A 26,408-nucleotide genomic window follows, 5' to 3' on the forward strand; every position below is an offset into this window, starting at 1 on the left:
CATATGTAGCAGCCGACTGTGCCCAGTTGGCGGTGCTTTTGAGCATGGGATTGATTTGGTTACTGTTTTAACATCATGGATGATATCTTTGACCCATTCCTCTAGGTTGCTTATCTCATTCCCTGCGTTTTGTTTTCCCAGTCCATAATTTGGACCGGTTTCCTGCTTCTACCTCTCAGGTTTTTTGCAGTTATAGTAACTGCCACTATGTAGTGGTCACTACCTAGTTTAGTCATGGTGTCCTGCCATGTCACTTGTCCTATATATTTTGTGAGCGTCAGGTCTGGAGATGTGTCAACCTTTGTGGTCCTGCCAATTCTAGAAGGGGTGACTGGGTCTTTGCGTTGCGTAAGGCGGGCATCCTGGATGTAATTACAGAGGTGCGTGACTTTATTTTTATTGCCTCTGTATCCCCAGGCCATGTTTTGTGCAAAAATGTCTCCCACTGTGACTAATGTATTCTGTTTAGAAATTTTGAGTGTCCTATTCATTGCTCCGATAATGGTAGGGTGTCCTCCTTTTGGCTTGCTGTATACATTAAGTATGAATAAGGCGGGTATGTCTTCCGTTTGTGGAATTAGTTCTACTAGGAGACAGTCCAAGTCAGACATTTCTAGGTCATGTTCTATAACCGTTAGATTTTTCTGGACTAATGTGGCGATTTGGTATTTCTCTAAAATTTTGTTTTCATAGGTTTTATAGTTCCGCATTTTAACATTGCCAAGTGTTTCCTGCAAGGCAATAATGTCGGGGGCTTTTTAAGGTTTTGGTATGAGGAACTGCAGGTTATTTCGTTGTTTTCCGAAGCTTCTACAGTTCCATTGCTAGATTGTTTTGTCATTATGCAGTCCCACCATGTTAAAGTACATGGGGGGGTTCTGGACGCTGCCTGGCACCTGAAGTGCACCCTGCTCAAAAGTGGATGTAAAGGTAGCAAAGGCTGCTTCTTGTTTGCTTTGTCTGGCCTCAAGTGCTTCGATTCTATTGCCAATTTGTGCGGCAATTTTAGATGCGAAGCAACTTATGGCGGGGGCTTTGTCAGTCCCTCCATCCATCCGCCATGCGGCGTCCACATTCGCACTGCGCTTGCGCATCCTCCTCCCCCTCCTCTCCTTGTCTCATCTCCTCTCCTCTCGGCATTCCTCCTCTCCTCTCCGACGCTCCTCTCCTCTCCGGATTGCGCAACGAATGGCAACACCTGCGGCTCCGCGCGCGATAATGCGAAGCAGCTTAGGTTAGAGGCGCGACGGTAGGCGCTGCATACTCCGCAGGGGGGGCGGGGGCGCCACTGTAGCTTGCGGTATAATGACGCGCGCGCGCGCTCCGCTCCTCTCATTCTCCTCCCGCAACGCCGCGGTGGGTGCCACGGACAGCGCAGCGTCAACGCCAGTGTCAGCGCCGTGGACAGCGCCGCGGAGAAGAGGGCTCGAGCCGCTGCCACGAAACGGAAGCGGCGACAGGCCGATCCCGAACTTCGGGCTCGCGAAGCCAAAAGGAAACCTCAACCTAACGGAAACGACGAACTGAAAACTAATGGGAACTTGAGTCGACCCCATGGCTGCTTCGCATACTACTCAGGGTTCCTCAACGGGAAGATGGTGTAATTTTTTTACCGGAATGGATTTCATTTCATCCATGCGGTCTTTTTCAGTCATACACGTCGCTTTTTTTCAGGGGGGGGGGGGGGTTGTGGGGAGGATTATCGCGAAGAAGCTGCGGATGCAGCGGGTGTGTTTGTCGTGGGGTGTGTTCGTGGGGGATTGTTGAATTATAGAGCTGTTATTTTGCTCCTTTGAGTTAATTTTTTCCTGTAATTCAGTGACTAGGGAGGTTAGGTGCGCATTTTCTCTTTCGAGGTGTTGTATTCTTTCATCGTCTGCTTTAGACTGGTAGGTATGTGGACCCCAGCTCACCTGTTTTGACCGGTCTTTCGAGATGCTTCTGGCCAAGAGTGGGAACGTGCTTCACCTGCTTCGACTTCTCACTCCAGAGCTGCATGTGGCTGAACTGGACCGGCTTCTTCAGACGTGTCTATTATTCTTATTCTTGGGTGGTGCTGGTGGGGTATCAGAACCAGAAACAGTTTTTATTTTCCCCAGGCAAAAAGCTGCTCATTGACAGCTTGACGAGGCCTGGGGCCCTACAGGCCGCGGCAACAGTGACAAATCAGCAGTGTTTGTCGTACACCCGTACGAGAAAAAGCAATGTGAGAAAAGCAATAAAATAATAAAAGCAAACAGTAATATGAGAACAAAAGCAACACAAAAAAAGAGAGAGAAAAAAAGAAAGAAACCGTTCGCACCAAGCTGCGAAAACTACATGGTATATATGTGTATGTATTTACACATGTGTAAAAAACGTTTTAAAAAAGTTTACATATATATACAATAATACAAACTATATTGTACACTGGCATGTTATATTCACACGTACACGCGCAAACAGCCGTAGAAGTGGCGCACATATGCCCATATATACGCACATATATACACCTACACAGATATACACACGCACATGGCATATATACATACTACTCAAGTGCACGCATATATACCTTCATGTTAGATATTTTATGAAGAATGAAATGCTACAAAAGCGGAGAGCAAGAAAAAAAGTAAATCAGACAATGCCAAAGTGGAAAAGTGAAATTAGGTAATTGCCTGTAAAATCATTCCAAATAAATCCACACGAAACGACACACAACGCCGAATGTAATCTACATGATATGAATCTGCTATCAATTAAGCAATTCTGTTTAAGAAGTGTTCCATTAAAGCACGTTTATTTATTGCGGGGCCATCAATTAAGGTTGTATTTGCGTTCAGGGTGTAAGGGATTACATAGTTTAACATTTGTTGACCGTAATTCGTTCGAGTTTTGGGAAGACACGACTTTTCTAATTGTCGAGTGTTGGCTGCCGGTACGCGTTCTTTGAGCGCTGACATTGCGATAAGGAAGTTAGTACGAAGCGTAGCTTTAGTAGTAAATAAAGAAACAATCATGTGCGGTAGCATCATATTGACGGGCAGAGTGTTTAACCCAATAAAAAGCGGGTTGGAGTGTGCGCAGTACTCTTCGTCTGCAACGATACGAATCGCTTTCTTTTGCAGGATCACAATTCTATTCATGTTAGTCGGTGATGCCGTGCCCCAAACAAGATGACAATAGGCAATGTGTCATTTAATTATTGAAACGTATATGTGTTTTTTAATGTGTACAGGAAGAATTCTACGACATCGGGAAAGTGCTCCAACAGCTTTTGACAAACTTAGGGCTACGTAGTTAATGTGCTCAGTCCATCGAAGGTGCTCATCAAATATAACACCCAGTGTTTTATGGTGGCTGACGACCTCAATAATATTATCGCCTGGGTTAACTGTTAAGTTTGTCCCTATGTGACGATTTATTGCGCGGAAAATAACAGCTTTTGACTTAGTTGTATTTATTTCGAGATTGTTTAGTTTGGACCAATTTAAGAGACTGTTTAGGGTATTGTTTGCTTTTGAAATTATTTCTGTGTCCGAGAGACCAGAGATAAATAGGGAAGCGTCGTCGGCATAACATACAAAATCAGCTTCTGTCGAGATTGTTACCACGTCGTTTATGTAGACATTGAAAAGAAAAGGTTCTAATAGGCTGCCCTGAGGGACGCTGCATTTCAGATAACGTTTGGATGAACAAAAACCGTCTATGTTCACCATTTGTTCACGGTCTTTAAAATATGAACTCAAAATTTCCGTTCATATTTGTCCTTCCCCTGACTCCGTACTTGCTTAACTTATCTAAGAGAATATTATGGTCTAGACAATCGAAAGCCCTACTAAAGTCCAGAAAGATTCGTAGTGTTAAGAGTTTGTTTTCGATATTCTGTAAAATAATTTCCTTTTGGATTAATAAAGCTGATTCTGTAGAAAAACCTTTACGGAGGTCGAATTGAGATTGTGATATTAACTGATTAGCATCAAAGAAGTTCTGCAAACGTTTGAGCAAATTTTTTTTCTAGCACTTTCGAAAAAAGGGTAGAATAGAGATGGGGCGATAATTACTTATGACGTTTTTCGAGCCTGACTTGAAAATAACTGTATCCTTGGCCAGTTTCATTCTTACAGGGAAAACGCATGATTCTAGTGAAAGGTTAATGATACGACACAGAGGTAGTGCAAGAAAATCAGCAACAAACTTTACTGGTTTAATTGTGAGGCCTTCTACATCAGAGCTGGAATTATTTCTTAAGGACATCAGAACGGTAAAAACTTCTGGTGTATCTGTAGGGCTAAGAAACACAGAGCTGGTTGTTTTACTTGAAATAACAGAACACGCATCTTCGTTATATTTTGCTGTTGCTTGCTCGGTAAAGAAGTTATTAAAGCAATCGGCTAGTGGTACGCCTGATTTTGGTGACCCGTCAATAATCAATTCGCCAATGTCATTCGATACGTTTCTATTTCTAATTACCTCATCTACTGCGCGCCAAATTAGATTTGAATTATGCTGGCTTCCAGCGAAAATTTCCGAGTAATAGTCACGCTTGGCTTTCCGCAAGTCATTATTTAATTTATTCCTAAACTGCTTAAATACAATGTAATCATTAGGATTTCTGGTTACCAAAAAACTGTGGTACAGGCGATCTTTTTTTATCATTCTTAAAAGACAAGGTGAAACCCATGGTTTCTTAATTTTTTCTTAGATGATTGTCTCGTTATTAATGAAAAACTTAAGTCATAGAGCACTTTAATTTATCTATGGACGCATTATAAGCCTCATCCACTGAACGATAGTTGAGGCATTGTGTCCATGGTGTCTCGCTAATCAGTCGCCTGAATGATTGCAGTTTCGTATCAGTAATTGCCCGAAAAGTTACCGGTCTGCTTCGAACTGGTACAGGTTGACGCTTTTCTATTGTAATAAAAACAGGACAATGATCGCTTAGATCACAAGACAGTGTACGCGAAGATTTTACCATGATGTCTATGTTAACAATAAACAAGTCAATAATGCTCGATGAAGAGACCGTGATTGTCGTTGGAGATGTAAAGGTGTTGGTGAACCCATTCGATTCAATGGCCGCAAGAAATTCTGTTGAATCAGCGTTCACTTCGTCTATATTAATATTAAAGTCACCACCGAGAATAGTGTATAATTATTTTGTGAACAGTAATTAAGAAAAGCTTTCAAAAAGTTTGAAAAAAGTCTTATGGTTTCCACCAGGGGGCCTGCAAATTAGAGCAAGAATGTAAGTATTGTGTTGTTTCCTGTGTTTTTCGTTGCCAACCTTGCATCTTCTGGTCCCAGTGACGTAATCTCCCTCGCAGACGATGCATTTCGGTGTGCAATCTGGGTTTTCTTCCTTCGGATGATTTTGTCCGCATCGGTAGCAGAGCTCTTGCTTCTCTTGCGGGCACACATCCGCTCAATGTCCTGGTCTCCGGCAGTTGAAGCACGCTTCAATATCGGCTTGCAGGTGTAGCATCTCACGACACCGCCGAATAGGTCGATGCTCTCCGGCACTCTTGCGGTGTTGGCGAAGGTAATCAGAACAGACTTAGTCTGTCCCAATCTTCTAGCTCCAGCGATTTCGAAGTCCCTGCCTTTATTACGCTGTTGTAGGTGAAGCAACATTTTGTCGTTGCTGTGGCCTGAGTATATGTTAAAGCAGATACCCCGTACAGATTCATCTGGGCGTGCAATGTGGGCATTCAATTCGAAGGTGTAGTCCTTGACTTGGATCTTCTTGATAGCAACGTTTTACTGCGCTCTCTGTTCCGACGGAGTTGCGATGGTGTAGGAGTTATTTGTAGGGTTAACACGAGCCTGACTGTCTCTCTTCACATCCGCGACGTTAACATTTGCTCCGCTGATAGTGGCCTGAAGGAGTTCGATGACGGTAAATTTCTTCAAATTCATTCCGCCTTTCGGCGTGAACACAATTTTGGAGAAGTCGGTAGGTAATCTCGGCAAAGGACTCCGCTTGAGAATCGTGTGGGTCCGCACGGCGGGCTTCTTAGACGGCGGCGGTGGCTTAGTGTTCGCTGTCGGCGTGGTCAGTGAGGAAAGTGACAAAGACTCACTTTTTCTGCGGCGGTTCGCCATCTTCTGCGTTTGAATGCAGAGATTCATTGACCGGTGTCGTCATACTCTTCCGCTGGGATCTCCATCCCGTCTGTGGCATGTTCACGTGGCATAACAGTCGTCGGCGGTGGTAGTTCTCAATCCTTCTCACGCGTAGTCGGTACAAGACTCAAAAATGGGCCAACAAAATCCACTGCGCCCCAAAAATTGCTAGCGGTTCGGGCACTCACGAACACTTTAGAAGTGGTTTTGAGCTCGTATGTATCCGAAGGCCGCGCAGAGACAGCAAAAACGACGAAGCCCACGTCCGAACGCAATGCACATCGTCGTCTCCCTCTCCTATAGGTAACCCGCCGTGGTTGCTCAGTGGCTATGATGTTGGGCTGCTGAGCACGAGGTCGCGGGATCGAATCCCGGCCACGGCGGCCGCATTTCTATGGGGGCGAAATGCGAAAACACCCGTGTACTTAGATTTAGGTGCGCGTTAAAGAACCCCAGGCGGTCCACATTTCCGGAGTCCCCCACTACGGCGTGCCTCATAATGTAATCGTGGTTTTGGCACGTAGAACCCCAGAATTCATTAAAAAATTCTGTTATAGGTAGAGGGAAGCCAATCCCCCCTGTGGGTACGAGCCATTTGTGGAGGCAACAACAACAAAGGAGCAATCCACTATAGACCTTGCGAATTACCCGAGTGATGTGTGCTTAGCCTGGTCATGCGAAACTGACCCGTGGGGCTCAGATCACCTGCCTATTTGGTTAACAACAACACATACTGCGGGCCGCCAGATTGCCGTCTATGCAGCGACAAAGTGGGACAAGTTCCGTCAGCTGATCTCAGAGGCACCATCTCAAGACAGTCTGTTTAAACTGATGAGTGAGCGTTTAAGAGAAGCAACAGTACAACGACGACGGAGTATCGGCAAAGCAAACCCCGATCTTACACTTTTGCGGCTCTGCGCATGCCGACGATGCGCTTATAGGCGGAGACAGCGCTCTAAACGACGCACCGACTGGACTATATAGAATCGAATTGAAGCAGCCATACGGCGACGTACAAAACAGGGTCGTCGCAAGAGCTGGGCAGCTTTATGTAGTTTGCTGCCCACTGGAAGTGGTTTTGGAAGTGTGTGGCGCATACTTAAGGCTCTCCGCACTCCCGATATCTGCAAGAACCCTACGGCTGCATTGTGCATAGCGACTGGCTAGTCACCAAAAGCTCCAGCGGAGGCATTTGCAGACATTTTTGTCTCTCCTATGTCCAGTGACACCACAAATGGCGGCCTTCCTTCTTTGACAAGTCAGAGTACCATAACTGCTTCCTACGGTCCAGCTTGCCAGATGTACCAGGCAGCAAACTACACGAGATCAGTCTTGAGGAGCTGCGACACGCGCTCAGCCTCTCCAAACGCCGCACTGCCCAGGTGAAGATGGTGTGACGTATCAAGCATTACGGAACATTAATAAGAGTTTTCGTGACCATTGGACGAGTTCAATGAAGTGTGGAGAACCAGTGTAATCCCTGCTGAATAGAAATCGTCCGTGGTAATACCAATTTTAAAGCCCGGGCGCCCTCAAAGGTACCTCAGGTCCTACCGTCCAATATCCCTAACTTCAAATGACATCAAGTTCATGGAGCGAATGGTCCTTTTTCACCTAGATGGCAGGCTAGACAAGCTAAATTGTTCCCTGGTGTGATGAGTGGCTTTCGTCGCCGCCGTTCATCTCTCGACAGCATTTGAGACCATGTCTCAGCGCTCGAACTTGCAAGACAAAACAAGCACTCCGCCTACATGCTCTTCCCAGACATACAGCAAGCTTTCGACTCGATTCCGCATAAGGCGATTGTTTTCGCTCTTGCAACCTCGGGAATTTCGGGTGGTCAGCTCCGCTTTGTGCACAATTTCCTATCGGAGCGCCGCATGAAAGCGCGTGTGGGAGGAATGACCAGTGAATCCCGCACCGTGAAGTGCGGTGTCCCACAAGGCAGCGTTTTACCACCACTTCTGGTTAACACCTAACTCGCCGCGCTTCCAAGTTGCTTGCCTCGGGACAGTGACTTCCCTGTGAGTATAGCTATCTATCCAGATGATATTGTTCTGTGGATTAACGGCCTTCGGAACCTTGGTCCGTGGCTTCGGGCTAGCTTGCACAGAGCTCTTAACGCGACAACGGAGTACTTGGGTTAAGTTGGCATGCAGATATCACCTGCTAAGTCGGGTGCAATAACGCATCACCCTAAACAACGCGCATGTCGAGCAATGAGCCGACTGTGCCTTGACGAAACGCCGATATGCTGGGTGCGACAACACCGTTATTTGGACTTAATTGTGGATGATCGCATCTCTTGGCGTCCTGCCGTTAAATTTGTATGACGCATGTCGCAATCCCTCCTTAATATCTGGCCACCTTGATTGCTAGAGGTGCTGGCTGCAACCAAACAACGGCTATGCAGGTGTACCAGTCATCTGTACTCTCGGGCATGATGTATGTGTTACCAGTCCTGAAATAACCACCTAGTTTGATGACCCAACTGGAACGAGATTATCACGTTTGCCTTCGACTAATGCTGGGACTACCTCGAGAGGCGCAATCTGCTCCATTACTTACTGAAGCGCATCAGTTATCCCTGAGGCTAGAAGCAGACCAGAGAGCTCCACATTGAGCCTCTGCACCGCGCATCGAATGGTCAATCGCTCCTTAATCTTCTGATTCACCACTCTTTTTCTCGTATGAGAAAAATGGCGGCATTATTTATGAGCATTGCTGACATTTCTGAACATGCTGCTTCAGTTACGCCTCTCCCTCCAAACACGTATTCCCCTTTACCTTACACTCCCTGACATACACAAAAAGTCTGATATGCCTGTTTCGGCAATATTCCAATTGGCTCATTCGCACATATTTGAAAGATTTCCAGACTATTTTCAAGTATTCACAGATGCATCTGTACATAGTGACGGTCAAGGCACCTCTGCAGCTTTTTTCTGCCCTTCGACTCAAGTAGAAAGGAAGAGGCTGATCGGCAGGCTTCCACTTCGCTCATAACGACTGTACCTACCCTGAAATTTTGTGCAAGCTTGATGATGCTCGCCTGCTGATTCGTCGCCACCTACTCAAGCAGCATCCAGACCAACGTGTCGCAAATCGAACGTTCCAGCCCCGTGTTCGCGGTCGAGGCTCGTCGCGCTAGACCGCAATTACTGAAGCTAAGGGTTGGTTGTGTGCACGTGTGCGAACGTTTATACAGACAAGGAAGTGTGGCCAGTCCATCGTGTACGTCTTGCAGTTGCTGCGAGACACTTCCGCACCTGATATTGAAGTGTCCCGCTTTCAGTATACGCAGCGCATGTCGCTAGTGAGGGACTATCATCTCCTTGGCCTGCGGTGTACGACACTAGACGAATATCTGTGCCCCAGTGGTTGCGCGCCGCGACGCGAACAGGCTCATCGCAATCTGCTTACTTTTTCAGAATTAACTAACTTTGGTTCACGTTTGTAACTCCGAGACTGTTTCTTCCATTTACCATTTTTGTAGTAGCGTGACCTGCACTGACCTGTACTGTGTGGTCCTACTTTATTTTTTGAAATTTGTCATCTTGATATTTCTTTCCTCCTTCGTCCCCTTGTTCCTATCTTCCATTTCTATGTTTCTATCTCCTCCTTTCTGAAGAGTAGGCAGGCGTTGTGCCCCTTCCGGTGGCAGTTGCCAGCCTTTCCTTTTCCTGTCAAATGTATATATGTCTTCAAATCAAATAATATTAATTGTGTGGGCTATATTGAGCCGCGATCGCCAGCTGACTCTCGCACGATTTCATTTGCACATACAGCATACAGCGCGCACCGCCGATTTTATCGCCCTTGTAATTTATTTGAAACCTCACGGTGACCGCGATGGTGACGGCAGAAATTTATTTATTTATTTTATTTCAATACCCTAAAGGCTCTAGCGGGCATTACATTGCATTGCATTGCATGTACAGCGCGAGTACATTGCACTAGCCGTGACAGACGTTTCCGTTTCGTTGTAAACAGCGTTTTATGGCTCGTTCTGCTCTTGCTACTTTCCGGCGATATTGAGCTCAACCCTGGGCCTTTCGATAAAGGCGAAATGGATTTCTTGAAGAAACTACAGGATACTATCATGAATAAGTTAGATAACATTGATTGCAGGATAACTAGTCATGATACCAAAATTGCTGAAATGGACAGCAAGCTTGACAAAACCCCAAAACCAGATAGGTAATGTTATGAAGCTAGTACAAGAACAAGCAACTGTAATTAGGGATCTAAGTCATCAAGTAAGAATTCTGCAAAAGAAAAATGCAGACCTCGAAAACAGAAGCCGTAGATTGAACCTCGTGTTTTACGGGATAGATGACAATGATCGGTCCGAAACGTGGGAACAAGCTGAATCCTTGGTTAAGGGTATCTGCGCTACTAATTTGGGAATCGAACTGCAGTCGGTTCAGAGGGCACATCGGGTTGGTCGCTTTTATGAACGGAAGAAAAGACCTATAATTGTAAATTTTTCATCCGACAAAGAAAAAAATGGCCGCTTTGAAAAATGCAAGCAAGTTCAAGGGTTCCTCTTACAGTGTAGAACAGGATTTTTCATTCGAAACACGAGCAGTGCGAAAGAAAAATTGGGAATACGGAAAAGTAAAGAAGGCGGATAAGAAACACCAGGTTAAGTTGAAGGCCGATAAGCTGATCATAAATGGTAGAGCGTTTACATGGGATGATGAGAAGGAAGAAGTTGTTGACATAGGCGTATATACCGGGGGGGGGGGGGGGGGGGGGGGGGCAGGGGGAGCACTCGCCCCTACCCCCGCTGTCAAAAGTGGGGGGGCAAAGCATGCCATTTGCCCCCCCCCCCCCACACTTTCGAAAGCGGGCACTTTCAGCTACACACTGGAAAGTCCAACAAAACTACAGCTGAAGCTAAATTTTATTTCTTAATAGAGTCACCACGTTACTAATGCTTTTCTTTACTACGTATCCCCGGTTTGGGCAGCGAGTATTGTGCCTCCTCGTGACGCGCAGTAGCGGGCGACGCGCGAGATTCGCCATACACTCTTGCATTGCGCAGAAGGCCTGGCGCTGGACAGTTCCCGCAGTTACAAATTACCGCCTAACCATACTTGAAAAAACAAAAAACAATCGGCTTGATATATATAACTTTCGGGCGAGAGGAGAGGTTCGGATAGCGTATTTTATTCAGCCGCGCCCAACGATGGGTGTGCCTTACTGCATGAAAGGGTTGGATTATCAAATGCTGGAGCTATGGAATCTCCGTCCAGAGATAGTCTACGAAGCGTTGCAGTATAAATATATATCTTATCACCATCGTAAAAACCAATCAAACCACTTACAGGTGTAACTGCCGTATTTCTTTGTGTAATCACGACTTATCGTCGTGATAAGTCATGATTTATTTATTTATTTATTTATTTATTTATTTATTTATTTATTTATTTATTTATTTATTTATTTGTTCATGATACCTCAAAGGTCCCAGAACGGGACATTACATGAGGGGTGGGCACGTTGGAAAATGACGGGACAGGTTAGGTGGCGTGACTTGAAACATGGTCTTCAATATCAGTTTTGAAACGGGAATTTTCGGTGATGAGGGCGATGTCAGAAGGAAGGGTATTCCATTCTCGGGCTGTGTGCAGAAAAAAGAACGCCGATACGTAGTGGAATGGGCGCGTAGTAGATACACAGCATTGGGATGCGTATAGCGGGAGAAACGATGCGCTGGAATGATGATTTGGTTACCTGTGGGCAGCGAATGAAAGAACCTAAAAAAAGACGAGCACTTTTGCGGCGGGAGGTGAATGAGAGAAGACACAACCGGGATTTTAAGGCGGAGACACTTGTACTATAGGAGTAGTCAGAGAGAATGAACCTGGCAGCACGGTTCTGAACCAATTCAAGGGAATTAATCATATTAACCTGGTGGTTCGTCATAGATAGCACTGGAATATTCTTGTTTAGAACGGATTAGGATTTTATATGCAAGTTAATTTATTCATGATACCTCAAAGGTCCCAGAATGGGACATTACATGACAGTCTGCGAGGTGGTATGTTCGTGAAAGTGACTTCGGTCGAACGTGCAGAGCCATTTCAGTGCCAATAGAACACTTAACTGAATTTTTTCTAAAGGCCTGTGTCACTTCTGCTTTTATCGATTTCATTTTAAGGCCGTTTCTGAATAATGGCTACCCTACTACTTGTTTCCCGGCAGGAGCAAGAACAGCAGATATTTTATATTTTGAAGAAATGAAGAGCACCTTATTGTGACGTGTTCCAAAAATTTGAACTGCGGTGGTTGCTTACGTACTCGAAAAACCGCTACTGAATACTCGCTTTCCCCCAGTTTTCATGCTTTATACACGGCATCATGTTGTTGATCCCGGTATCCTCAGTAAACTATGCGGGACACGGTGTTGTAATATTTATTCGAAGTACGAAACAATATCCTGAGTGACTAGCGATAAATATTTTTTCTGTGTAGGTTCATTGCAATCCTTTGTAGAAAGTTACATATTGAAGTGTTCCAGGGTGCCATACCGCCGCTTTCCCCGACTCCTAAATAATTGCAATTTCCACTTGAAATTCCATGATAATAGGGAGAATTTTAAGCGCAGTGCGTTGCGAAAATCTCACTTTCCTGGTTTAAATGTAAGTCTTGCAGATAATTACTAAACCCTTGTTTTCCCATTTGTTCCCGTGCACCATACGGGATGCGTATAGGTTGCTTCTCCGGTGTCCTCGGTGAGCTAAACAAGGCATGTTGTTTATATCTGGGGATAATGAAATTTTCTGACGAAGGAAGATGTGTATTGATGAATTATTGTTTTTTTTTAGTTTCCAGCAAGAAGTGCTTCAAAGCATTACACGGGGACAAGGTTTAAAACGGAACACTAATATACGGGCAACTTTTCAAAGTAAGCGATGTACTTACAGGAAACTGAAACATTTAGTGCAACTGTTCGAAAAAAAAAAGCAGCTTCACTAAAAATCGGGTTGTAATTCACCAAGTTCGCACACCTCTGCCGTATTTTTCTTTTTAGTATTGAGAGTAATTTATGTTGATTGTACTTCGTTCTGTATAACCTCGACAGTACTATTACCTTAACTAGCGATACATTTATGCTGTAGACTTAAACACCAAGTAAAATTCTTTAATTAGTAAAATTGACTACAACAAATGTGATTTTTTTTGTGAGCTGCACTGCTGCTACTGGGTTGGATCAGGGACCTCTGGGCACTCAATGCCATTTGTCCCTGCATCACATATAGATTTTATAGCGACGAGAAATAAATGCAAATTCAAAGAATTATTCGGGCCTCGATGGTTCACCATGTGTTATTGAGAAATAGGTCGATGTTACAAATAAACATACCTGACAGATGCATTTCCAGGCTTTTTCACTTATAATAGTAATGCAATATATATATATATATATATATATATATATATATATATATATATACAGGGTGTTTCAGCGAACACTTTCAAAAGTCTTAAAGGTTGCCTGTGGCAGATAGCCCAATTCTAGTTAATGAGCTGGTCTACTCGAAGAGGCGGACATTACTTTCATGAGAAATTGAAGTGCATAATCGAAGGATTAACAAAATTCACTAATTAAGTTTTAACTAATATCTGATAGCCCATATTGCAATTTACAAATTGTAGCCGTGGAGTTTGCAAGGCGGATCCACTTGGAACAAATTCTCGGGATGACACGAGTTTCGAGATATTAATTCCCGAACTTTGCGGAGAAATGCATTGGCGTTCCAGTTAGTTTCTTAACAAAACGTCGCTTTCTGCATTGAAGCACAAACTTAACTGGAACGTCAATGCATTTATATATATATATATATATATATATATATATATATATATATATATATGTGTGTGTGTGTGTGTGTGTGTGTGTGTGTGTGTGTGTGTGTGTGTGTGAAGAGAGAGAGTCAGATCTGCGGTTTGCCCCCCACTCGAGAAATAGTTGGTACGCCTCTGGTTGTTGCCCTGTCAAAACAGTGACATACAAATCATATTTGCTTTGTTCATCGTGATTTAGTTATTGCGGTGGTAATGTGCCGTAGTATAGTCAACAAGATAGATGAGTTTGCTGGATTGGTTGAGTCATTCAAGGCACACATAGTGTTTGGTACTGAATCCTGGCTTAACCCATCCATCACTGATAGCGAGGTGTTCCCCTGTAACTATACTGCTTATCGCAACGACAGGCCGCGTCATGGCGGTGGTGTTTTTCTATTAGTTCATTCGCCCCTTTCGTCTTCAATGCTGAACATCGGTCATGACTCGGTCGAGTCGGTTTGATGCACTGTTACACTGGCTAACAACCTTTCTTTTGTTACTGGAGCATTTTATCGATCACCAAGTACGGATTTCCGTGTTTTGGAAATGTTGTGCGATATCGTTTCGGAGGCATCTGGCCAAATAATATTGCTTGCGGTTGATTTTAATTTGCCCGACTTGAAGTGGGATAACGGCACATGCGAGTTAATGAAGGCTAACCGTACCAATCTAGAAATGAAGAACCTGGCTGATAGTTTCGGCTTTTTAACACGAAAGTGTTTTATGCCGGGGTCCACCAAGACTTCACTGACGTATTTCCGTCACGGAAATACGTCATAGAACATAATACAAAGAAAGAAACCAGAAGAAAAAGTTCCACAAACATGCAAAATTTGGAAATCGAACCCACGACCTCTCGGTCCGCGACGATAGATCGCCGAGCGTTTAACCCATTGCGCCACAAACGCATTTGCAGAGAGCTACACAGACGCGCCTTATATATCTAACACTCCTCCGTGTACCCGCGCTCTTGCTCGGGGCGGTGCCGCCGCCTACGAGCAGAAAAGAGAAGTACTGCATTATGACACTAACGCGCACCGACAGTGAACGCTTCGGTGGTCTCAGCACTACGACGCCTCGATGCCAGCATTCGAAGGGACGCTGGCATCAAGAAGCACTACCAACGCCACCTAGGTGGCGTTCACCGTACTCAGCACAGCGGAGCGTCGCCTCCGCAATTAGCTCTGAAAATGTTTCTGAAGTTGATCGTGGAGGCTGCAATTACGACGCGCTGTACGCGCTGATTTGACTCGGTGACGAATCAGTTACGTGCTTTGTCTTGCGCGTTGTATTAGTGTGTCAGTTACGTGCTTCGTCTTTCGCGTTGTGCTAGCGTGTGCAGCGTAGTGCAGCTTCCATATGCACGACGGTTGCTCATGGTCATCGACGTTGGTAGTCGTGATGGAGGAGACGTGCCACCAGGCGTCAGCATGGGTGCATCAACGCCTAAGGGCGCTTTAGCCACAAAACACCAATAGACATTATATATCAATGTGCAATAAACATTACACTACTTCTGTGAAGACACGTTTCACTTTCGTGTTCTATACCGATTCCTATATAAGAGGGATCAACCACAATTTTTTTCAGTATGTCCTTGAACCCACTCGAATAAATAGTACCCTAGATCTTCTCTTTTGTAATTCGCCAAATTTAGTTGGTAATGTCGATATCATTCCTGGTATTAGTGATCATCGTGTTGTGGTTGCAGGAATTAAAACGAAAGTACAGAGCACAAAAAGGCGCATTAGTAGAAGAGTTTTCTTTGAAAAGTTCGATTATCCATCAATTTCTGACAAACTTCTTGATTTTCTTCCCGTTTTTGAATGCTTTGCGGAGGAACACGAAGTAGAATATTTGTAGAGCACATTTAGAAAAAAGCTGTCAGATCTTACAGAGAAGTTCATACCTAGTATGAACCAAAAGCGTAAAATACCAAAAGCGTCAAAAGTGTCATGCCAAAAGCGTAAAAAACCATGAATAACCTTTCGTGTATTGAAGATAGTTAAAAAACGAAGGCATGAGTTTCAAAGACATAAAAGAACGAAAACACACGCACATTTTAAAAGGCTACAAGAATTAACACGCGAATACAAAAGCCTGTCGAAAAAAGCAAAAGAACAGTATCTTAAACGATTAATTGACAAAATGAAAACAAATCCTAAACCGTTCCGGCAGTATTTGAAGGGATGTGGGTCTGATCCTGTTGGAATAAATGAAATTATTTACAATGAACGCACTCTTTCTGACGATGCAGAAAAAGTGACATGCCTAAACAGATATTTCCAATCAGTCTTTCTTTCTCAATCTGCATGCAGCCCACAATCATCAAATAGCAACGTTCCTCTTATGCAACCAATCGAACTTAGCATTAGCGGCATTGAATCTCTGCTAAAGAACCTTGATGAAAGTGAGGCTATTGGTCCTGATGGTATCTCTCCAAGAATTTTAAAACAGTGTGCTCATGCCATCTCGCTTTACCTTTATTTAATTTTCCACAAGTCGTTAACTACTGGTCAGATGCCACAGGACTGGAAAGTAGCAAATGTAGTCCCAATTCACAAAGGAGGCTCTAAATAAGAAGTTACTAATTATAGACCTATCTCACTTATTTCTATCTCATGCAAGGTCATGGAACACGTAATATACAAGGCTATCACGAAACATCTAATGGACAACGCAGTGCTTACGAACAGACAACACGGCTTTTGCAAGGGGTTTTCATGTACGACACAACTGATTGAATTTTATGATGGCCTAGTTTCTGTAGTTGATTTGGGTGGGCAAATAGACTGCATATTTCTAGACTTCCGCAAAGCATTTGATACTGTTTGCCATTCTTTACTACTTCATAAACTCCGCATGTTAAATATAGATTCCAGTGTTTTTAGCTGGATAGAAAACTTTATCAAATCACCGTCAACGTGTTTTCCTGAATGGTACTAATTCAGATTATCTTGAGGCCACATCAGGCGTCCCGCAAGGATCTGTCCTGGGGCCTCTTCTTTTTCTCATATATATTAATCACATTAACTTAGGTATTGACTCTAACATGCGGCTCTTCGCGGATGACTGTATTGTGTATAGAAAAATTGATAATGAAAATGATATTCTCAAACTGCAGGCCGACCTAGAACGTATTTGCGAATGGTGCTCTAAGTGGAAAATGAATTTGAATGCGGGTAAGTGCATCCATGTGCGGTTTACTAAGTAGAAGAATGTAATTGATGCCAGCTACTATCTTATGAATAATATTTTAAGTAAGAAATTCACGAATAAATATTTGGGCGTAATACTGTCGGGCGACTGCTCTTGGCAGGCATATGTGGACTATGTGGTTGGCAAAGCGGCAGTTGCTTTGAATTACATTCAAAGAAATCTAAAATGTGCAAATTCTAACATTAGAAGCAGGGCGTACCTAACTTGTATACGACCTATTTTGGAATATGCTTGTACCCTTTGGGACCCGTCACAGATAAACTAGAGAAAGTAGAGAAAATGCAAAACAGAGCAGCCAGGTTCATCTTGGGTAAGTACGGGAGGAAGTACAGTTGCACAGCAATGAAAAAAGAGCTCAATTGGGAATCGCTATCGTCTCGCCGAAAGAAACTGCGGCTAAAACTTCTGTATGAAATGTATCATAAACTGGAATTGATAGGGAAATGTACTTAAAACCGCCAAACTATATGTCTGCACGCACTGACCACCAGTGCAAAATTAGAGAATACCGGGCTAGGACGGGCCTGTATGCCAATTCCTTTTTTGTTAAAACTATTGCTCAGTGGAATCGGCTGTCATGTGAACAGGAGTGCAGTGTCAATCAAGATGTATTTTTTATCATGTTTGTAACCCCCTTGCTGTAACGCTTTCGGGCTAAGCGGGGATATGTCTGAATAAAGAAACAGGGGGGGGGGGGGGGGGGGCGAGATTTCAGGTGCATACACAAATATAATTTATAAGCAATATTCTCATAACCATATAAATCGAAGACAAGAAATGCGCCTGGAGTGTCCATATAATTGCTATGGTAATTGATGGCTTGCTGATGTATGCGTCAGCAAACGTTACTACGTTCCGAGCTTCCATATTCCCATGCGTCGTTTCGCACTTGCTCGTGATCAGTTTCTTTTTGTTTGGTTCGACAGTGGCTCTTTGGAAATGAAGGGCAACAAATCGGTCAGCCGCCACGTTTTTTACTGTGTCAATGTGCTGCTGTAATCATTCATTTATAAATCTGCCGGTTTCACTTACAATGAATTACCACGCGCTGGCATTTAAAATAATCAGCAACTTCAATGCTACGACCATTTAAAGCAATATGTGCATGTTGAGAGATATTGTTGTAATTTTAGTCGAAAATAATTGTATTTCTTTTCCTCTCTATAATTTCATACCGTTAGGAATATCGACCATGCTGCTAATCTTTGGACTGCCTTATTGTAGATCTCTATAAGGTCATGTATGTTATTACCAGAAAATAAAAATGGTGTCATCGGGATATATATAATTAGCCTTGCACTAGCGTTAGTACGTACGACCTCATTAATACAAAGACTAAACAATTAAGCACCCAATATCGGACTATATTTCATTTATTAATTTGTTTATTTCACAATACTGCGAGTGTTGGTGGCCTACGTGCAATGGCCTAAGCAGGAATGGGACAACAAATAGCATACATGTAATAGACACAACATGCAGGCATTTCATAAAAAGGAAAGAAAAAAAGAATGAAAGAAAGAAAGACAAGAACATTCTGCAAAACTCCGTACAGCAGCGGCGTGTGATGTAAACAACATTAAAAACATGCTTACATAGATAAATACAATTCAACGACGTCATCGAAGTTTGCCGCCTGAACAACATGTTCGGAAAGAGAGCATGTTCTCATTATCTGGTGCTCCAGTACATTACCGCAACAATCGCTCCTTTTAAAACATCGGTATCGGTACGATGTACAAAAGTGTCGGTAAGGCTTTGTAAGTCTAAGTAGCATTAGCTTCTATTGATAAAGTAACGTTGTGTATTTTTATTGCCAGCCTTATCTCTTTCGCACCAAGGAAGCCACCTCGGTGGTGTTTAATAGTATTCTCTACAGACGCTTTCTTAATATAGGCGTAAGGGCTGCGCATTTAGATGGTGCCCTGAAGCCCTGCTGGTCGATAAATGTCATGATGGTGCCCAGGATAATATTTGCCTTGATTAGCGACCAATCGCGGTGACGTCACCTTTCGAAACTATCAGGGAGGAGCCACTAAAGACGTATCAGATGCATTATGCTGTGTTATGTCATCCCTTTTAACAAAATACCGATTTTCCATTTCGCAATGACTTTGACCTGAAGCGCATATCAACGCGTCTAAACTTACGAGCTATCTAATCTAGAAAAGAAACTGCTACTGTAATATAATGGCTGTCACTACAATAGCTGACCCTTTGTCTCTTAAACGTCACTTTGTCAGTTAAATTGCGGTAGGAGTAAGCTGACAGGGCTACATAAATTATGAGAAGTAAAAATCGACCTAATCAGAGTGGTGTCTTCGAAAGGACCCGAAGACTCGCTTACAGTATGGATGTGAAAAGGTAGTTTTCGCCGCCATATTATGAGGCGCAGAAGACTTCGCGAAGGGGAACGAGAGAGAGACACGCGCGATAAGATAAATGTTGCCTCTAGGATGAAATAAAGACATCGCCTGGCCGTCTCGCAGAGAAATATGGACTTGTTTGCTACTGGAGAGGCAATCGGCCACTGGACGGCAACCCCATCTCGCTTTCCCGATATGTTTTCGCCAGCTTGCGTTCGACGCGCATGGCTCCTGTCTTGGCGCCCCTGAGAAAGGAGTCATTCATTTCGTCTATTTCGCTTTTGCGTAGAACCGCTTTCCGAGCAACACACCCGGTCTTTCCTGTCCCGATTTCTTTTCGTTAACGTCATCGCCAGCCTAAGTCTCATATTTGTTTCTTCTCTATTTTCTTCGCCCTTTGCCTTTTTTTTTCTTTTTTCTTTGCGCTACGAGCAGATCTCGGGGTTCCTGCTCTGCCTCATCGTCGCCCTTCCTCCGCCTTTGTTTTCCCCCCATTCGTCCTGCCCTCTCCTTACGATGCATCGGCCAGAAATGCGGGCCCAGAGCTTACGCGCGCGCTAAACTTTGCACCTTTCCAATAAGCCGCGCTTTTGCCCCACGGCTTCTCTTCCCACACATCCGTTCCTCTCTGTCCCCACGGTGATTTGGTCCTTTTCAATTCAAGCTGTTGCTGCCCCTGGAACCCCTCGCGGGGCGGTCAGGCTCGGACGCACCCCCCTGCCTCCTTCCTGCCGATTGCACCTGTGGCCCTCGAGGGCGGAAGCGGAAGCCTCGCGCTCTCTATCTCGCTCGACACACTCGTCCAGTATTGACCCCGCGCGCCCTTATCGGGATCTTTGCGTTTGCCTTCCTCGCTGAAGCGAGCGGCTGCCGCGCGTCGGGAGTGCAGCGCTTGATCCAATTCGCGGCTCCTGTGCAGCGCTCTGCTTCCCGAAGAGAAAACGGCTGCAGCCGGTCTCTCGATGCGATAGACGCCTCTAGCGCTCTGCAAGATTAAAGGTGCAGCCAAGTCCAGTGCTGAAGGAGTTCCTTTTTAAAATTTTTTGCTCGATAATCTTCATCTCTGTCAAGACTGTCTCTTCCTGGTCCAGCGGTGCCATATTTCTAGATTTTCCGCTAGTTTGCGTTGATCGTAGCCTCGGTTAAATAGCAGAAATGCAGCTTCAGTGAATAGCTGAGTTTTAATGAATTCTGTAGAATTTTACCAAAAAAAGGGCGCTGAGAACTGAATATCAATAATGGCAGTGGATTCTGAACGAACTTTTGATGGTTCCCATCGGCAGAGCGACCAGTTCACGCAGAATATGAATGTCCTTCGGCGTAACAGTCATGCATATCTCAATAAACTTGTGAATGGTTTCCGTAAGGGGATGACACCGACAACTGAAGCAGCAGAAGTCTCCGTAAAAAGCAATCACCAAATACGATGGAAATGTCGGCTCGTTGGTGCTTCATTTGTGCATCTTTCATTTGTGCATCGGAACTTAGAGCGCAGCAATAGACGACAGACAAAGAAAGGGGCACACAACACACGCGCTTGTGTTGTGTATTCGCGTGCACCTTTCCCGCCCTGAAAAACCACTTTTACGTAACAAGTATTGAGCAACAGAAAGTTGAATCGGGAGTTTCTCATGCTGCGATACAGTTTTCTCGTTGACACTTTTAATCTAATTATAATATTTGTGAAGTTGATTAATTATTTAAGACTATTTGTGACTAGGCGGAATCTAAAAAAATAATTTAAGTATCTCCAAGTGACGGCAAACAAAATTACCGTGATTCTGTCCAGCTACGTGGCATTCGCGTACTTTTAAAGTTTGACCCAAATTAAGTGAAACACCCTGCATCCATGCAGAACAAAAATTCTCACAGCTTCGCCCGAAAGGTAAATCATCGAGTGCGATGGGAAATGTTAGGCAGCTATGCGAAGTGAGAATAGTACTTTTATCAGCCGTATAAACCGGAGTGGGCACGGCGGACCATCGACGAGCATGTGGCTTAAACCGTTCTGCTACCTCGGGCAGGCGCTTGCTCATGGTCCTAGCTGCATCAACGATACCACAACTGCCGCAGCCTGACCAGTCTTCAAGAAATGCAATCGGCGATCCCTATCTAGATCCGAAATTGCGTCACGTGCACTTGGACCACAACTATGACACCGATGCCACGTCACTGCCTTCATGACGCTATTCCTTCGCTGTTTTGGGACGCGTCACTTGAGGCGCCACCTATTCTTCAAGGGACGTCGACGCATCGGTTTATAAGGGAACAGCTCCAGACCTACACTTTCAGTGGACTACCTGCTACTAACCTACCTGTTACTAACCTGCTACCTCGTGCAGGTTAGTCACTGCTATAGCACGATTACAAGTGATTGTCTTTTGGCCTTGGCGTACCCCCTACGGTGTGCTTCTATTGTCCATATTGTGTAATGCGTATGCTTGCTGCTGATGTCCGGCGACATCGAAGTAAATCCCGGCTCCACTGATGGTAGCAAGGCCTCTATCGAAACCACGCTGAAAGAGTTGCTGTCTGGTCAGGATTAACCGCACTCAGGCAGCAACATAATAAGGTGGAAAACGTTATTTCTGATTGGGGAGACAGATTCATTTAATTAGAAAACCGAGCCTCGCGTATAGATGATCTTCAGCGTAGAGTAAGATCACTGGTGGCGAAGTTGACTGATCTGGAGGATAGGAGCAGGCCATCCAATCTGGTAGTCTTTGGAATTCCGGAGGATGTCGGCGAAACTGAGCCTATTTTTAAATATAAAGTTCTTGACGAGGGGTTTTTTACAATGCTTGTTGGGTTCCTTGAAAATCTATTGGCAGAATTCATCGCCTTGGTAACAAAGGTAACAAGAAACCCCAGTCATCATTTACTTCCAGGATTTCACCAAAAACAGCCTGTCTTAAAGAGTGCGTACAAATTAAAGGGTAGTTGAATATCGGTTCAAAACTATTACTCGCGCAGCACACTCAGGAAACGTAAACTCTTCTGGGATAGTGCTAAAAGTGAAAGAGAACAAGGCAAGAAGGTTCGATTAATTAATGATACGATTTGTGTCAACAATGAGCTGAATCATGGGATGACAGCAAGAACTTGAGGATAGAAATTGACGGCCATGAAATTAAGTGCTTCGAGAAATGCTTGACATGCTTCCGCTGACACTTCCCTGGTGCTAAAGAACTGAGAATTTTAAACATCAACGCCTGCAGTGTCGTTAATAAATCAGAAAGCCTTGAGGCAACTATCATGGGTTACAATACCCATGTACTTGTGATAAACGAAACAAGGTTGCATGACAATTTTGAAGATGCCGTTGTGCTTCCTCCATCTTATCGAGCGTTTCGCCGTGACAAGTGTACTAGAGGGGGCAGGGTAGCTGTTTAGGCAAAAGAAACTATATCCGCTGCTCTGTTATTTTTTATTTTGATTTTTTATTTAGGCATACTGTTGGCCCGGAGGCCGTTACAGGGGTGGGGTACAACACAGAAAATAAAAATAGCATAGCATACATTATACACAATGCACACAAATTATACATCAAATACTGTCTTTTTGAGCATACATTCATGAAACACCAGGGAACTAGTAACAGTACAAATACGACAGCCATATGCAGAGACAATAAACACAGTCTTTTTATATCTAACATAATGTACAAATTTTATTTATGACATGATTTGCTTCAGCTTGTTTTCAAATTGTGTTACGGTATCACTTTGAATAATGGTTGTTGGTAGTCTGTTCCATTCATTCATTGTTCTGGGGAAAAAGAATTGGCGTATGCATTAATGTGCAGTTGAGATATCCGGAAATTATGTTCATGTGCACCTCTTGAGGTTATGCCTTGTTGTGGCGCTAAGTAGTGAGTAGTATTTATGTTAAAATGCCGTTTCCAAAGCAAGAAAAGAAACCTAAGTCTGGCTACATGGCGTCGTTCGGCTAAGGTAGGGTAATTTAAGTAATTGCAACATTTCTGTAAGAGAATCAGTTTGCGAGTAACGAGACAAAATAAATCGAGCAGTTCTTCGTTGGACTCTTTCAATCATGTTGATCAATCCTGTTTCATAAGGGTCCCATATAACACTGGCATATTCCAGTGTCGGTCTTACCAGATATAGGTAGGCGTCAACTTAGCGTCTTTCGAAGCAAGCTTGAGCTTCCTACGCAAAAACCAGTTTCATTTCTGCTGTCGAACAAATGTTTTTAACATGTACCTTCCAACTCAGGTTTTTGGATATAGCTACGCCTAAATATTTGAGGCTATCAACTGCGGCAAGTGTAAAAGAACCCAGGGTGTAGTTAAAGTCAACGACATGTTTTGTCTTATTTGTTAACGAATATACAACAGTTTTATCTCAATTTCCTTTTTGAAGTTTCGCACCACTGACTTGGAGAGCGTCATTAAGAATTTTCGAATCGTCCTGGTTGTTTATTTCTTCATAAAGGAGGCAATCATCTGCAAAAAGTCGCACCCTTATGTCTTTGTTAAGACACTGTGCAATATCATTAACATAAACAAGAAACAAGACTGGACCCAGCACAGACCCTTGTGGAACACCCGATGTGACGTCTAATAATTCTGATTTGGAGCCATTAATTTCTACGTACTGAGTTCTGCCTGTTAGGTATGCACGGATCCATTGTGTTATATTGTAGTTTATGCCAAGATGAACCAACTTATCAATTAGCTCTGAATGAGGGACTCTGTCTAAGGCCTTGGACATGTCAAGACAAATACAGTCAATTTTTCCTTTGTTGTTCAAGGCCCTCCCAAAATCATCAATTGTTTCTACCAGCTCCGTCACTGTCGAAAGATTTCGCCTAAAACTATGCTGATTGGGATATAGAAGTTTTTGTCTTCCAGGTAGGTGTATATTGATTTCGATATTACGTGCTCAAGAAGTTGACAGCATACACAAGATAAGGAAATCGGGCGGTACTTTTCAATTTTTTGCCGGTTTCCAGATTTGACAATTGGAACAACCTCATTTGGGACGCGTTTTGTCAGGCCGATAACTTGGAATCTCTTACAATAAAGCTGACTTGCTGGGATAAATCATTTTAGCTATTTGCCGTTTATCGAGCACCTGCCTCGCCCCCAGAATTCTTTCGTGATCTTTTTGAACACACGATTTCATTCACAAGCGATATAGTACTGCTCGTAGGCGACTTTAACCCTACCAGATATTGATTGGGAGAACGATTTTTTCTGCACCGGGAATAATTCGCGCTTAAGTTACTTACATGACATTCTGTCTCACAATCTACAACAGGATGTTAAACAGCCAACGCGCACCTATGACATGTCAGCAACCATGCTCAACCTCGTTTTCGTAAGTCGTTCATTAGAAAACTTTTTTTCTCTGTTCAACCTGGAATTTCTGATCATAATCTGGAATATTTTTCTTGTCCTTTGGAAATGCTTAACACTAAAAAAATGCTAGACAACCACTGTTAACGATTTCTCTCGTTACAAAGACTACAAGTATCTTGGATTTATTGAACTAGGCCTTGGTAGCTTTCACTGCTGTGCTTTGGGATAAATTTAAAGAAATTATCACTCACTGCCTTAGCAACTTTATTTCCAATAAAACTCCAAAAACGTACAAGACTACTCCCTCGATAACGAGAGAGATCTTACACCTTACAAGAAAAGTTAAGCGCTTAAGGCGACGATGTGCCGCACGTGTTTCAATTCACGAAATTCAGAATAAACTAAACCAACAAGTACGGCAAGCTACGCGCTGGTATTTTCACCATACATTGCCAAATTTCATTCGAGTGGCACCCCAAAATTTTTGGGATTTTCTAAGCACAAAAACCATTATCAATTAGGCAAATTGTTCACGGGGGCCACGTCTTTGTCGAATAACATCGTGTTGCGGAGCACTTCAATCATTATTTTCAGAGGTTTTTTTTTTTTTTCAAATTTCGATGGGGGTATAAACCTTAAGCGCATATCATGTAACTCGAACTCTGATATTGTTTCGCAACCGGGTGTAGTGTCGATGTTGCTGAACCTCAAAGTTAAATCATCTACAGGACCAGACAACATACCGACAGCTTTTCTGCGCAGGTCTGCTGAAGCGTTAGCCCTTTTTCTAGTAATCTATCGTTCCTCGTTATCTTCGGCTACTCTTCCAACAGACTGGATAACTGCACTTGTCGTTCCCATCCCGAAAAAAGGCGACAAAACCCTAGTGAGCAGTTATCGTCCGATATCATTAACTTCAAGATGTTGAAAGTTAATCCAACATATTATAGCTAATGTAATAACCAAATTCCAAAGTGACAAAACAATGTACTTTCTCCTCGCCAGCTTGGTTTCCACAAAGGTTTCTCTACTGTGGCACAATTAACGACAATTATTCACAACTTTGCAAGTGCTCCTGAAACTTCGAGCCAAATTGACCTAATATTTTTACACTTTAAGCAGCCGTTTGACCTTGTTCCTCACAGTAAACTCATAGAAAAACTGCAGTCGATAGACCTTCCAGCCTATATTACTAACTATGCGGCGGCTTATCTGTCTAATCGCAAGCAGTTTGTTTCAATTCATAATTACTCTTCTAACAAACTTTCAGTAACCTCTGTAGTACCTCAAGGTGATGTGCTAGGACTTTTACTATTTATAATATACATAAGCGACATCACCAACGAAATTTCTCATCCCGTTCAAGTTAGACTCTTTGCTGACGATTGTGTGTTGTTTAACGAGGTTACTTGCCCCGAACATCAATTAATGCGTAACTCTGACCTTCAAAACATTCGTTCCTGGTGCAGTCAGTGAGGCATGGAATTAAACAGGGAGAAAGCTGTTTACATGTCCGTAACAAAAAAAAATGT

Source organism: Dermacentor silvarum, chromosome 11 (genome assembly GCF_013339745.2).
Source record: "Dermacentor silvarum isolate Dsil-2018 chromosome 11, BIME_Dsil_1.4, whole genome shotgun sequence".
NCBI lineage: Eukaryota > Metazoa > Arthropoda > Arachnida > Ixodida > Ixodidae > Dermacentor > Dermacentor silvarum.